Here is a 12640-nt window from a genome sequence, read left to right on the forward strand (position 1 = left end):
GTAAAGTGCTCAGGTGGGCAAAACCATGAGGGGCATTGCATCCTATCTAATAAAAGGGTAATATGCAAATTAACCATCACTCCACGACAAAATGGCGGCACCCATGGCCTCAAGATGGTGGCACCCAGTCCTCTTAGCCCCGAGCCCCAGCGGAGTCCCTAAGTCTGCCCAGCAGTGGCAGTCCAGGGTGTCTAGCTGGGAGGCGCCCACCCCACACACAGCAATTCCTGCCCAGTGGCGGCAGTCCGGGGTGTCCGGCTGGTCGCCTCCGAGCCGCGTGTGATCGCGGGCAAAGTGGGCCGCGGGGCTTTTGGCCGGGGTGTCAGGCTGGCAGTGACCCGCCCCCGAGCCGAGCGTGATCCGGGGCAAAGCAGGCCGCGGGGCTTTTGGCCGGGGTGTCAGGTCGGCAGCGACCCACCCCCCAAGCCGTGCGCGATCCGGGGCGAAGTGGGCTGTGGGGCTTGGGGCTGGGGTGTCAGGCCAGCAGAGCAGTGCACCCCCAATGTGCGATCTTCAGGCCAGGGAAGGCACCCACCGGGCTATCCACAGCCAGGCTGAGATGGGGTGTCATCTGGGTGGGCTGAGGCGGCAGCCTTGGGCTGGGGTCTCAGCCTGGCCAGGGCCAGAACCCCTCCAGCAGTGGCAGCCTGGAGTCTCAACCATTGAGTCACACCAGCCAGGCAGATATGGAGGAATCTTAAATGTTTCTTTTTTTATAATATATATTTTATTGATTTTTTACAGAGAGGAAGGGAAAGGGATAGAGAGCTAGAAACATCTATGAGAAAGAAACATCGGTCAACTGCCTCCTGCAAACTCCCGACTGGGTATGTGCCCCCAACCAAGGTACATGCCCTTGACCAGAATCGAACCTAGGACCCTTGAATCTGCAGGACAGTGCTCCATCCACTGAGCCAAACCAGTCAGGACTGTCCAATATGCTAAAGAAAAAACCCTATCTAATAAAGAGGGAATATGCAAGGGAGGGCATTTGGGGGTGACCGGGGTGTCAGGGGAGGGCAGTTAGGCATCGATCTGGCTGGCAGGGGAGTGGTTAGGGGATGATCAGGCTGGCAGGCAGAGCGGTTAGGAGCAATCAGGAAGGCAAGCAGGCGAGTAGTTGGGAACCAGCAGTCCTAGATTGTGAAAGGGATGTCTGACTGCCTGTTTAGGCCCGATCCCATGGAGTCAGACATCCCCCAAGGGGTCCCAGATTGGAGAGGGTGCAGGTTGGGCTGAAAGACACCCCTCCCCCAACCTGCACCCTGTGCACGAATTTCGTGCACCGGGCCTCTAGTCTATATATAAAAGCCTAAGCGACCGTTATGACCGAAATGATCCGTCGACAAGTTGCTATGAAGTGCACTGACCAACAGGGGGCAGATGCTCAATGCAGGAGCTGCCCCCTGGTGGTCAGTGCGCTCCCACAGCCAACCGCCCACGGTCCCTCCCTCTGGCTGGCCGGCCCCCACCAGCCCCTGGTGCTAAACCATTCGTGGACGACCTGCTTCTGGGTCGGGGTTTTGTACGTAGCAGAGCAGCTCCCTTGCTGTGAGCTATTGAAAGTCAGCCCTCGACACAAGGGTTTGTCTCATTCCCGTCCTCTCCCTTCCCTGGGGACACCTGCCTGCCCTGGTGGCGGTGTTGCGGTGAGAGGAGGAGGAGGGTGGGAGGCAGGGAACCACACGGTGGTGGGGCGCTGACAGTGCCATAGGCATCTGGCGTCCGTTCCTTCCACGCCCAGCCTGGCAACTGTCGCCTCCTCTCCCGACCCTGCTGGGGCCTTTGAGCCCCAGGCTGGGATGGGGAACCAGGGGTGAGTGGCAGCCTCCTTAGAGCCAGCAGCCAACCTCCCGCAGTCCCCCCGCCCCCCAACCCCAGTGCACGAATTCATGCACCGGGCCTCTAGTTAATATATAAAAGCAGAAGGTCAAGCTAAAAGGGCTTTCTATCCTATCTGGACTATAAAACCATTTTGTGCTCCACGTGTCCCCCTCAGGGCCTTTCCTCATTATGGTCCTCCTCCTGAATCCCACTCTGTGTCCAGAGCAGCTGTAAAGACGGGGGGAGGGCGGGCAGGGGAAGGAGAGGAGATCGAGAGCTCCGTCTCAGACATGGAGCTAGCCCTGAGTCCAGGCTCCTTAAATGCAAAGAGACACAAAGACATGCTTGGCTTCTGACTTGCTAAGTGAGCCTCGGTGCCGGGGAGCTGAGGGAATCCCAGAGGTGATTTTGACTTGCTAAGATAGCTGACCATTTGGCTGATTTGGGAACCTAGAATCTAAGCCACATACACGCCACTGAGTTATTATGATCCCTTTTTAACGACAAATTCTGAAGTTCTGGAGTACTGCAATCGTGCAGAACAACACAAAGAGCAGTAAATCAAACACTGCTGCAAGCACCACCCGCCTTGATAAACGTCAGCGTTTCTCCCGGGTTTTCGCGGTTCACTTACTACCCCCATCCAACAGAGGTGACGGCGACCTTCAGGGCCGCGTGGCCAGTGCATGTCAGAGATCGGGTTTGGCCACATCTGTGCCTGTGACACCGATTCCCACCCGAGGGCTTTCAGAAATCCACCCAGAATGAGGCTCTGGTCTGAACATCTTTTAAGCCAACCATTGCATTCACACCACCATTTTTTTTGTGTTTTTTTTTTTTGGAAATGAGACCACCACCTGCTTTGTGAATAAACTTTCACTCGCACCCAGGCATGCTCATCCGCTGACATGTTTTCTGCAGCTACCGCCTCGACACAAACCCAGTGAATGACCTCGGAGAGGTCATACCCCTTGTGAATAAAGCAGGAAAAAGCCAGCCTGCCCAGGGGAGCGCTTGGAGCGAGGCGGAGCTTAGGGAACACCTCAGGGCTTTTGCAACCTGGAAATCCGTAAGCAAATACGAGAGGAGGTTATTATTTTCCTCGGAAGTGAGCGAGGTGCCAGGCCTCCCTCACTTCAGTGACCTGGGCCTGGGGAGGAAGGGAGAGGAAGCTAATAGCCCAGGCCTCCTGGGGGTCGGAGTGGACGCCAAGGTGGCAAGCAGCCAGGGGACTTCCTCCAGGTCCCGGGTCCCGGGTCCCTGCCTCTGCTGGACGAGACTTCCGTGGCAAACGCCTACACGGAGGGGTAAATTCCTGCCAACCCGGCCGGCTGTGCACGGATCGACAGTAGGATGAGGGCATCTCCCACACACCAGAAAGAGGCTGCAGGGACACAGAGCCTCGCTTCCTGCCTCCCGGATCGCAGCCAGTCTACACTGTGACTTATGGGATTTACAGAGAGCAGCGGCACTGAACCCTCCCCAGGCTCTCATCAAGAATCACATAGGAGCGCTGCGCGTTACTTCTGTGGGCCCCGATCCCCCCGCCTGCAACCACAGGTGTTGGGAGGGTGAGCCTCCCTAACGTGGTCTCTCAGTGCCGGCGATCTGGGGCAACCCCTACGTGGGCGGGAGTGCCAGGGCCTCGGAGGATGCGAGGGGCGAGGGCCCGGAGGGAGGCCGCCGCTGCACTAGAGCTTGAAATCTACACGCGCTCATCTCGCGGATTCTGTCTTGCTTTCAAAAAAGAAAACAACAAACTTACTTTTGTTTTGGAATAATTTAAGACTCGGAAGAATGTGCAAAAATAGTATGGATGTTCCCGTACACTCCCGCAGCCAGCCTCCCGCAGTGGAACACGTTACGCAACCACAGCACGCGGCGAGACCAGCGCACCACACCGACGCCCTTCCGTTACCTAAACGGCAGGCGGCAGGGTTTCGCCGGCTCCTTCCGGCGTCACGCCGGTGCCTGCACTTCCATTAAGCGGCTTGTGAATGAAACGCACTATTCCCTGCGTGGGGGATACAGGGCTATTTGCTGGGTACGTGTCACTGACTCATCAATGCACAGCCCCCGGATCTCACGTGAAGGGGTCATGGGAGGGTGAGTCTAGACATCTGTTAGAAAGGTAGAAGCAGAATGCTTTCCTCTACATCAAGGAAACACATACTCTTTCCAAAATTCTCTGATCAGTTTTTCAAAACAAAAACCATCTTGAGGCACCGGCTGCCTGAGGGCGCATACAAGGAGCCCCTGGGGCCCGGGGCCGGGAAAGGGGGTCAGCTCCAGGGATGGAGGAACAGGCGCCTCCAGGACATGACGGCAGGAGCCGGCCCCACGGGCTCCAAATGGGCTTTGTGACAGGAGGCCCCGGCGGGCCAGGGAGGCGGATGGAGAGGTGCTGAGTCCCAGGAACCGGAGGAGGACACGTCTCCCTGTTCCTCAGGTTGTGAGAAGCCGTGTTGGATGGATGGGGCCTTCGAACGCCTTCCTGCATCATAACCCTTGACCTCCATCCTTCACCTGCGCGGTCCCCGGGCAGCACCCAGGCTTCTCTCATCCTGCCGTGGCTGCTCCCTCTACCTGCTATAACCAACGGACGCCTGACCCCACCTGCTGAAACACGCAGAAAGGCAACAGTGAAGGCCGCTTCCTCCTCTCAGGACGCCTGCCCAGAGGCCTGCAGCAGAGCCAACGCTCCTCTTTCCTCTCACCTCGCAGAGCACACACGCACACGTACACATGCACACATGCATGCACACGTGCACACACACACACACACACACACACATCTGGGGGACAGACACCGCCATCTAAAAAGCACGTGGCTGAATGCGCAACTGGACCAGAACCAAGGCTGACAATGAAGTTTTAAGCATTAAGTTGATCTCCATCCGAGCTTCCTGGAAAGCAAAGCAAAAAGGGAAAAGAATCACAGCAGGTTCCTCTGGGACTGCAAAGCCCCAGGATGCAGAAATCTGTCTTAACCCCCCCCCCCCCACCCCATCATGGTCTCACACATGCTGGACCTTCAGTACATGCAAGGAACGACTACATCTTTAACAGCATCCTCTGTCCCTGTTCACTAAAGGCTCTGGGGGAAGTTACAGCACGTATAAGCTACGCTTGGCCGCCCCCAAGGCCATACAGAAATGGCTGGCACACACCCCCAGCCTTGACCCATGCCAAGTTAGCAACATTTCCCCGTTTGGCGCGATGCAGGCAAACCCTCCTCCGTCCGTCCCGGGCACTGGCAGCCCCTCATTACGGGGAGCAGGAACCTGCTGTCACAGGCCACAAGCCTGCCATGACAGCGCCGTGAAAGGGAGAACACTCGGCTCGGCGGCTCTGTCACGCACATGGTCGGGGGAGAAAAGAGAGATTTTCGACCAAGCCAATTTTCTTAGGCGCGAAGGAAGGCTAACTCACAACCTGGATCTAGACCTTTTAGGGGGGGAAATAACGAACATTTCAAGTTCTACGGCAAGCACCCGTGAGTCTGCTTCTAAGCAGGGGCTTCAGAAACATTTCTCTCGGGACTCGCTGGGTCTTCCCTCGTCAGCAACACCACCTCCTCACCATCGTGGTGTAGTGTGTTCAAAATAAGCCCACAGACCTACGCGGCACCCAATGCGGATGCTGTTTGGGTCTTACATTTCCTAGGGTCTTTTTTTTTTTTTTTTATCACATATCATATAGTTTTCAGGTGTAGATTTCTATGATACAAGATCTGTATGTTATACCATGTGCCCACCACCCAAAATCAAATCATCTTCCATCTTCATATATTAGGCCCCCTTTAACACCCCCCCCAGCCCCCTCCCCTCCACATGTTTCTCTGAAAGGACCCCAACGGCTGCCATTGAGGGCTGGAGCTCAGATTTTGAGTTTCTGGACAAGTCTGTTTTTAACGGGGTGATGCCCTCTGCGGTGCGACTTCCGCCATCGCCCAGAGCTCTGTGGCTCCTTCAAGCGGCTCCGTCTGAACACCAAGGGAAATTGCCCCCACGTTCGCCATCTGATGTGTTCTCATGAATCATGCTTGTAAACCAAGCCTGGGTCTAAATGTCACCCACATGCTGACTACACAAGCGACACCAAAAAAACATTGCTCTCAGCGGAATCTGGCAGCGTCTCTGTGATCTTCAATTTCGTGGGAAGCAGGTTTGTATGTGTTTTTTTTTTAACTCTATGCTTTTTTTTTAATTCCTACTTAAAAATTTTTGTTAATGTGAGACTATTTCCCAAACCAGATCACATGACCAGGGTGATTTGATGTGACCTGGGTACCATTATAATTATTACATTGGATGGCCTGCACGGAGCCAGGCGCCCACAGCCCCCGTCGGGCTACCGAATCAGCCCGGCTGACCGTTGGGGCTCGGGGAGGGCACTTTGCCTTTGATGACACTGGTCTCATTGCACGTTGCCTGTTCTGAGAAAGAACTAAGGAACTTCCGTGTCTGGTGACAGCTAATTTCCGCTCTTAATGTAACCCTATTTTATTCTCATGATTAACACCCACCTTCACAGTTGGACTAACTTGTCTAATCAGACTTTGCTAGTAGAAGGATTCTTATAGGTCCTCTGCCAAGCTGTGCAAGATGCTTTAATCCTTATGTCGACAAACGCTTGGAATAACATTCTATATAAACCTCTACCAGCAAGGCAAAGCTAAATAAACTGTAACAAATTTATACTAAGCGATACTATGTAGCAGCTAAATCTAATGAGCTCAACATGTTCCTGTAGCAACATGGACAGATCTCCAAGACATAGTGTCTCATGGAAAGAGGAAGCCAGAGGATGAAACAGAAAATATAATGTCACTTATATAAAAACAGGATTAAATATAACCGCCAGACACAGAATGGTAACATAGCAGGACAGATATATAAGTGACATGCCTCCGGGGAACTGTGGGGACAGACTGGCTGTGGAGATGGCAGAGAGAGGAGCCTTTAAATAGTACCTGAAAAGGTTTAAGTTAAAAAAAAAAGAATTCATACACATCTATGTAATCTAAACTACCACAACTCCCACCTGATCATATGTGGTTATATTTCAATTGGTTCATGAGATGCCATTAGAGGGATACCCCAATATGTTAGGGAAATTGGGGCACAACTGCTATATCTGGCGATAAATGGCTTTGCCGATAGCTTCTCTAGCAATATGCTGAGATCACTGTGCAGATATTGGTACCACCAGCCATCCATAAAGCTGCAATCTTAATTAAAAGCTCTATCGTGAAAAAGCTACATCTCCCTACTTGTAAAAAGAATTTATGTTGTTGCCGCTTCCAGACAGAAGTATGACACATGTCACTGTCTCGTCAATTACAAAAGAATCTTTGATGATTTTGTCTGAAATTCTGATGTTAAAATAAGATGTTTAAAATGTGCAAATATTCAAACCACAAAGCCTACCGTTTCCTAGTTAGCTAGCCAATTTCTTCATTTCATCTTAAAAATGACTCATGCCTGGCCAGCATGGCTCAGTTGGTTGAGCATTGACCAATGAACTAGGAGGTCACGGTTCGATTCCCAGTCAGGGCACATGCCCGGGGTTGCGGGCTTGATCCCCAGGGTGGGGTGTGCAGGAGGCAGCCGATCAATGATTCTCTTTTCATCGTTGATGTTTCTACCTCTCGCTCCCTTCCTCTCTGAAATCAGTAAAAACATATAAAAATGATTCGTTGTACACCTACGGTATACCAGATGGTATGTCCATTAGATAAAGTTTCATGGCAATTTATTTTAGCACAAATCAGGTTTTTGCTCATTAAAGACCTGGTTAGCTCCAGGGCCATGGTTTGGAAGGAAAATAAAACAGGAATACAAGAAGCATCGTCCTTATGTAATCCCCTGCCAGTCCTGAACAAAGTTGTTTCCTGAAAAGAACACCCAGGGCCAAGTTTATGTGACGACCTAAGAACAAATCAGGGATAAATGGAGACACATTTATTCGAGAGCATCCGAGATCCTATCAGCTTTGTTGGACTGAGTGAAGACAGAACCGGGCTGTTGCTCCTGTGAGGAGCCTGGCCTGGCGTGAGGAGATGGTGTGGCACATGTTCTGAAGCCTCCCATTTGCTGCAGGTGGATAACAGGCCCAAGATGCTGCCCTCGTTTTTGTCACGGATTGGAAAAGCCTATCATTATTTGCAAGAAGGCTGGGAGACTGCCCAGCAGCTGGTATTTGTTCAACTGATTAGACCCAACAGAGGCGGCCGAAGGTGATGCCTGTCTCTTTCTTGAATCAAAGTCCAAAGGGCCCAGGTTCTCTCTCCAGGTGCCTGATTCTTCCTGCAGGCCACTCCTCACTCCCAATCAATCTCTCACAGATAGCGCCTTCCCGTGGCTACGTTAAGAGATACTTACTTCCTGACATCCAAGGATCTTTGCAACTATAACCTCATGCTTTATTTTTAAAAACGTGCAGCCTATGGCAAAATATTAATCACCCACTTTTTAAAAAAAAATATTTTATTGATTTTTTTACAGAGAGGAAGAGAGAGGGATAGAGAGTTAGAAACATCGATGAGAGAGAAACATCGATCAGCTGCCTCCTGCACACCCACCACTGGGGATGTGCCCGCAACCAAGGTACATGCCCTTGACCGGAATTGAACCTGGGACCCTTGAGTCCGCAGGCCGACGCTCTATCCACTGAGCCAAACCGGTTTCGGCCCACTTGTTATTTTCAATTGTTTATTCACATGTTCATGTATGCAGATATGATCACATTTGTTGTAACAGGATATAGTGAAGCAGAAAGGAAAATGATATATATATATATATATTTATATATAAATGTTTTGGTTATGTTTCATTCAAGCACGATATGAGCACGTGTGTCATGTGTGTTTTCTTAGGAATCATCCTAAATACACTGGCTCGCTAGTTTTTTTCTTAAAAAAACAACCTAACAGCTCATCTTAAACACCTTTGCGTGTTGTTAACTATAAGGCAGTACCCCATTTTACTGTGTGATATTTCACCAAAAGGATGCACCCTGTTGATTTAACTGATCCCCTGTTCCCGAGCATCGAGGTTATTTCCAATCTCACTAGTACAGGCAACGCTACCCAACTGTCCGTGAGCCCCCAGGGCGCAAGGGTCTCACCAGCTCTCAGGATAAAGGCCAGAAGTGACGATTCGGGCCACGGAGATAAACAGAAAAGACTCAATTTAAAAGCTCCCCGTCCATGAGAAGCCAGGGGTCTGGTTTTGATCAAGGCCGTCTGGTTGTTCGGGAGAAGCGTATGAGTAACCAGTTTTCTATCTTGGCTAAACGGTGCCTTTTAACTCTTGGTTCGGACTTGGTTTTTGTCAGGTGCAGGCATCTGCTTGGAGTTTGGCTGCTCCTGTGCGCTCCGCGCCTGCCGAGAGCCTCCCCAAAATGATGCCTGACACTGCCTTCCCTCCTCCGTCCTCAAGAACTGACAGTTCTCCCTCTTGATAGCTTTTCGTTTCTTTGCTAGGATGGGGAGCTGGGAAGCAGCGAAGCTTCATTTGTCAGTGAAGGATGGCTGGGCTGAACCCGTACGGCAGCAGAACATCTCTCCTGTATTTAAAAAACCCATTATTTTCGCCCGCTGTTGTCTCTGGTGCTTAGTCCCACACTGATGCACTGGGCTCGGGTGTGTCGATGGGACTGGGTGTGTCGATGGGACTTGGCCTTCCATTATGCAAAGCACGGTCACAGGTGCAACCGAACCGTCCTCTCCTACCTGCCTGTTGTGCACACTCTGCATTTTGCTTCCGCAGTCTTCACCAAGCAGCTCTGCGTTGGGCTTCTGGGTGCTGGAGGGCCTAGAGCACCCACAGGTGCCCGGCACACGCACGCCTCTCCCTGCCTCTCTCCCTAAACAATAGGAGGCAACGCTAATGCGCTTTCCTCCAACCGTGACTTTAAATGCATCCTCAGCAATGCCTCCCGGAGCTCAACCTGAAGGATGACAGAAACAGCACTTGTTCAGCTCTCCGTCCCTCCCAACCGCGTCCGACACCTCCAATCCTTCACCGCAGACTGGGTTCTATGTGCACAGCGCTTGTAAAACACGGAAGTTGGGCCTTAGGGTGGCAGAAGCATACTATGCACATTGGAAATTTGTTTTACTGTTTTATTTTTTCTAAATATATTTCATTGATTTTTTAGAGAGAGGAAGGGAGAAGGATAGAGAGTTAGAAACATTGATGAGAGAGAAACATCAATCAGCTGCCTCCTGCACACTCCCTACTGGGGATGTGCCCGCAACAAAGGTACATGCCTTTGACCGGAATCGAACCTGGGACCCTTCAGTCCGCAGGCCGATGCTCTATCCACTGAGCCACACCGGTTAGGGCTGTTTTATTTTTTTTAAAAAGCAAAACAAATACCTAACGAAAATATCACTCAGGACATGCTCATGTTTCTACTTGAAGCAAACAGTTGTGCCACAATTAGGGCAGAAATTCAGAGCTGCCCGTCCTGCCCGAGGGTTTCATCCTCTGTGCTTATCTGTCCTCTCTGCAGAGGGGCTGCCATTAAGCTGCATTTGTGCACATACCTCTAAGGGCTGTCCTTTATGTCTGAGGACGCAGGAACAATGTGATGGCTAGTATTCTAGAAAACAACAGTTTTTTTCTCCCCTCTAGTAACTGGCTTAACCTTAGAAAAGTCAACATTTAAAAGAAAAGAGGGCCCTAGCCGGTTTGGCTCAGTAGATAGAGCGTCGGGCTGGGGACTGAAGGGTCCCAGGTTTGATCAGGGCACATGCCTGGGTTTTGCAGGCTCGGTCCCCAGTAGGGGGCGTGCAGGAGGCAGCCAATGAAAGATTCTCATCGTTGATGTTTCTATCTCTCTCCCTCTCCCTTTCTCTCTGAAATCAATAGTAAATGTGTTTTAAAAAAGAAAAATAGAAAAGAGGAAGTGTAACGAAACAAATGGCAGCCCGTGGGCCCCCATCACGAGTTCAAAGGCCGCTCCACACCCCGGGGCTCCGCCTGCATGCACAGGGCTGGCAAACGCTCCAGTTTACCTGCTCACCCGTCCTCCCTGAGGGTGCTCTGGTGCAGGCAAGGGGGTCAGAGACACAGCTTAGCTCTCGAAGGGCCTGCATTCCTGCCCGTTACCTTGCGAAATGGCCCTGGAGAGTCGAGGAGGACAGTCCGAGGTGAAAAACGAAGACACTGAGGCCCAGGAAAGGAAGTGATCTAAGCAGGATCCGAAGCTGGTAAGTGGCAAAGCCAGGACTTCAACTCTCGCCTTTTAGCTCAACGGATGGGTCCGACCCTATTGAACGAACGGTGGGCAGACTCAGCAATGTGCTGGGCAGAGGCTCGTTCTGGTGTCAGGATGAACTTGACCCAGAGATGCCCAAGCTTACTTCTTTTAGAAGACTATTTTCCTCTGAGGACAGGACAAATGGTAACACAGAAAGACGCAGCCTATCACGAGGTGGAAGTGAATGGAAAGGGCATCTTTTGCCTTTAACATCTCTAGGTTTCCATTCCTACTACGGCCCACAGGTCCAAGCTGGGGCAGAAAAACAGATACCTCTGGATTCCTACTGAGGGGAGCGGATGAGGTCAAGGGCGGCGGGTCAAAGGGCTTAAGAGGCTGTCGCCACCAGGCAGGGCGGGCTCCTGCGGCCACTGCCGTGCTGATGAATGTCGGCTTTGGAGCCTTCGGTCCTCTTCCTGACACAGCCTGTTCCCAAGAAGTTAAGTCAGGCCGGAATCTGACTCAGCCTCCAGGATGCGTGCGGCTCAAACAGTCTGTTCTTTCTGGAAGATCATTTTCTGTGATCTTTTATCAAGTCCACAGCTCTTGACAGCTAAACCCGTCTAATTGGCCTCTGTTCGCGGATGCAGATGGAAACGGCAACAGGGAAGGGAGTGTGCGACAGAAAACACCCTGCGAGACTTTCTCGTGGATTTTGAAAGATGAAAGGTTTGCTCATCAGAGAAATTAACGAGGCAGCTCCCCCCCCACCCCCCTCCCCCAGTGTCCAACGGGACCTCGGCAAAGACAGGACTGTCTCGTACCTGCGTTGTCTTACAGAGGAACCACCAGCTACATGCAGAGCACTTGAAATATAGTGACTTCCACTAAGGAGCTGAATCTTTCCTTTTAAAATATATTTTTGTTAGTTTCAGAGAGGAAGGGGGGGAGAGAGAGAGAGGGAGAGAGAGATAGATACTAATAAAACATCAATGATGAAAAGAATCATGGATTGGCTGCCTCCTGCACGCCTCACACTGGAGATCGAGCCCACAACCCGGCCATACGCCCTGACTGGGATCGAGCCGGGACCTCCTGGTTCATAGGTTGACGCTCAACCACTGAGTCACCCCGATGGGGCAGGAGCAGAATCGTTCCATTCTCACTGACTTTCAAGTCCCTTAAGTTTAAGCAGCCACCGATGGCTAGTGGCTGCTGTGTAGGGCAATGTCTCTTCCCAGAGAGGCTGTGTTTGGTCCTTCTTTCTCCTCCTCCTCCTGAAAAGGGCCACGATGGCTGAGACAGGCGGGGAGGGCGTGTGGGACTCTCTGCCGCCAGTGGGCAAGCTGGGCTGCTCACCTGGATAAAAACATCTAGCTAAGGTCAAGATTTAAGGATGGAATAATCAAGTGCTAGATACACTGTTACCTGTTCAGGAACATTCCGGAAATTTTAACTGATTCCAGTTGTGAACTTAACACGGCTAAGAGGGATGACATAGGTTTTCTGGTGAGAAAGGGGAGTGCTTCCCCGTCTCTAACCAAAGAAACGAGGCGGCAATGCTCTCCCCGCACGGCAAGAGAGGAAACCCTTCCATGCGTGT

General features: G+C 51.6%; 1 protein-coding gene across 3 annotated transcripts in view; it reads right to left on the minus strand.

Moving 5' to 3' along the window:
* The window catches only part of PRKCA (protein kinase C alpha), a 285603-nt gene that overhangs the window by 81215 nt on the left and 191748 nt on the right, over positions 1 to 12640 (minus strand). The window lies entirely within an intron of this gene.

This window comes from Eptesicus fuscus, chromosome 20, assembly GCF_027574615.1.
Source record: "Eptesicus fuscus isolate TK198812 chromosome 20, DD_ASM_mEF_20220401, whole genome shotgun sequence".
Classification (NCBI taxonomy): Eukaryota; Metazoa; Chordata; class Mammalia; order Chiroptera; family Vespertilionidae; genus Eptesicus; species Eptesicus fuscus.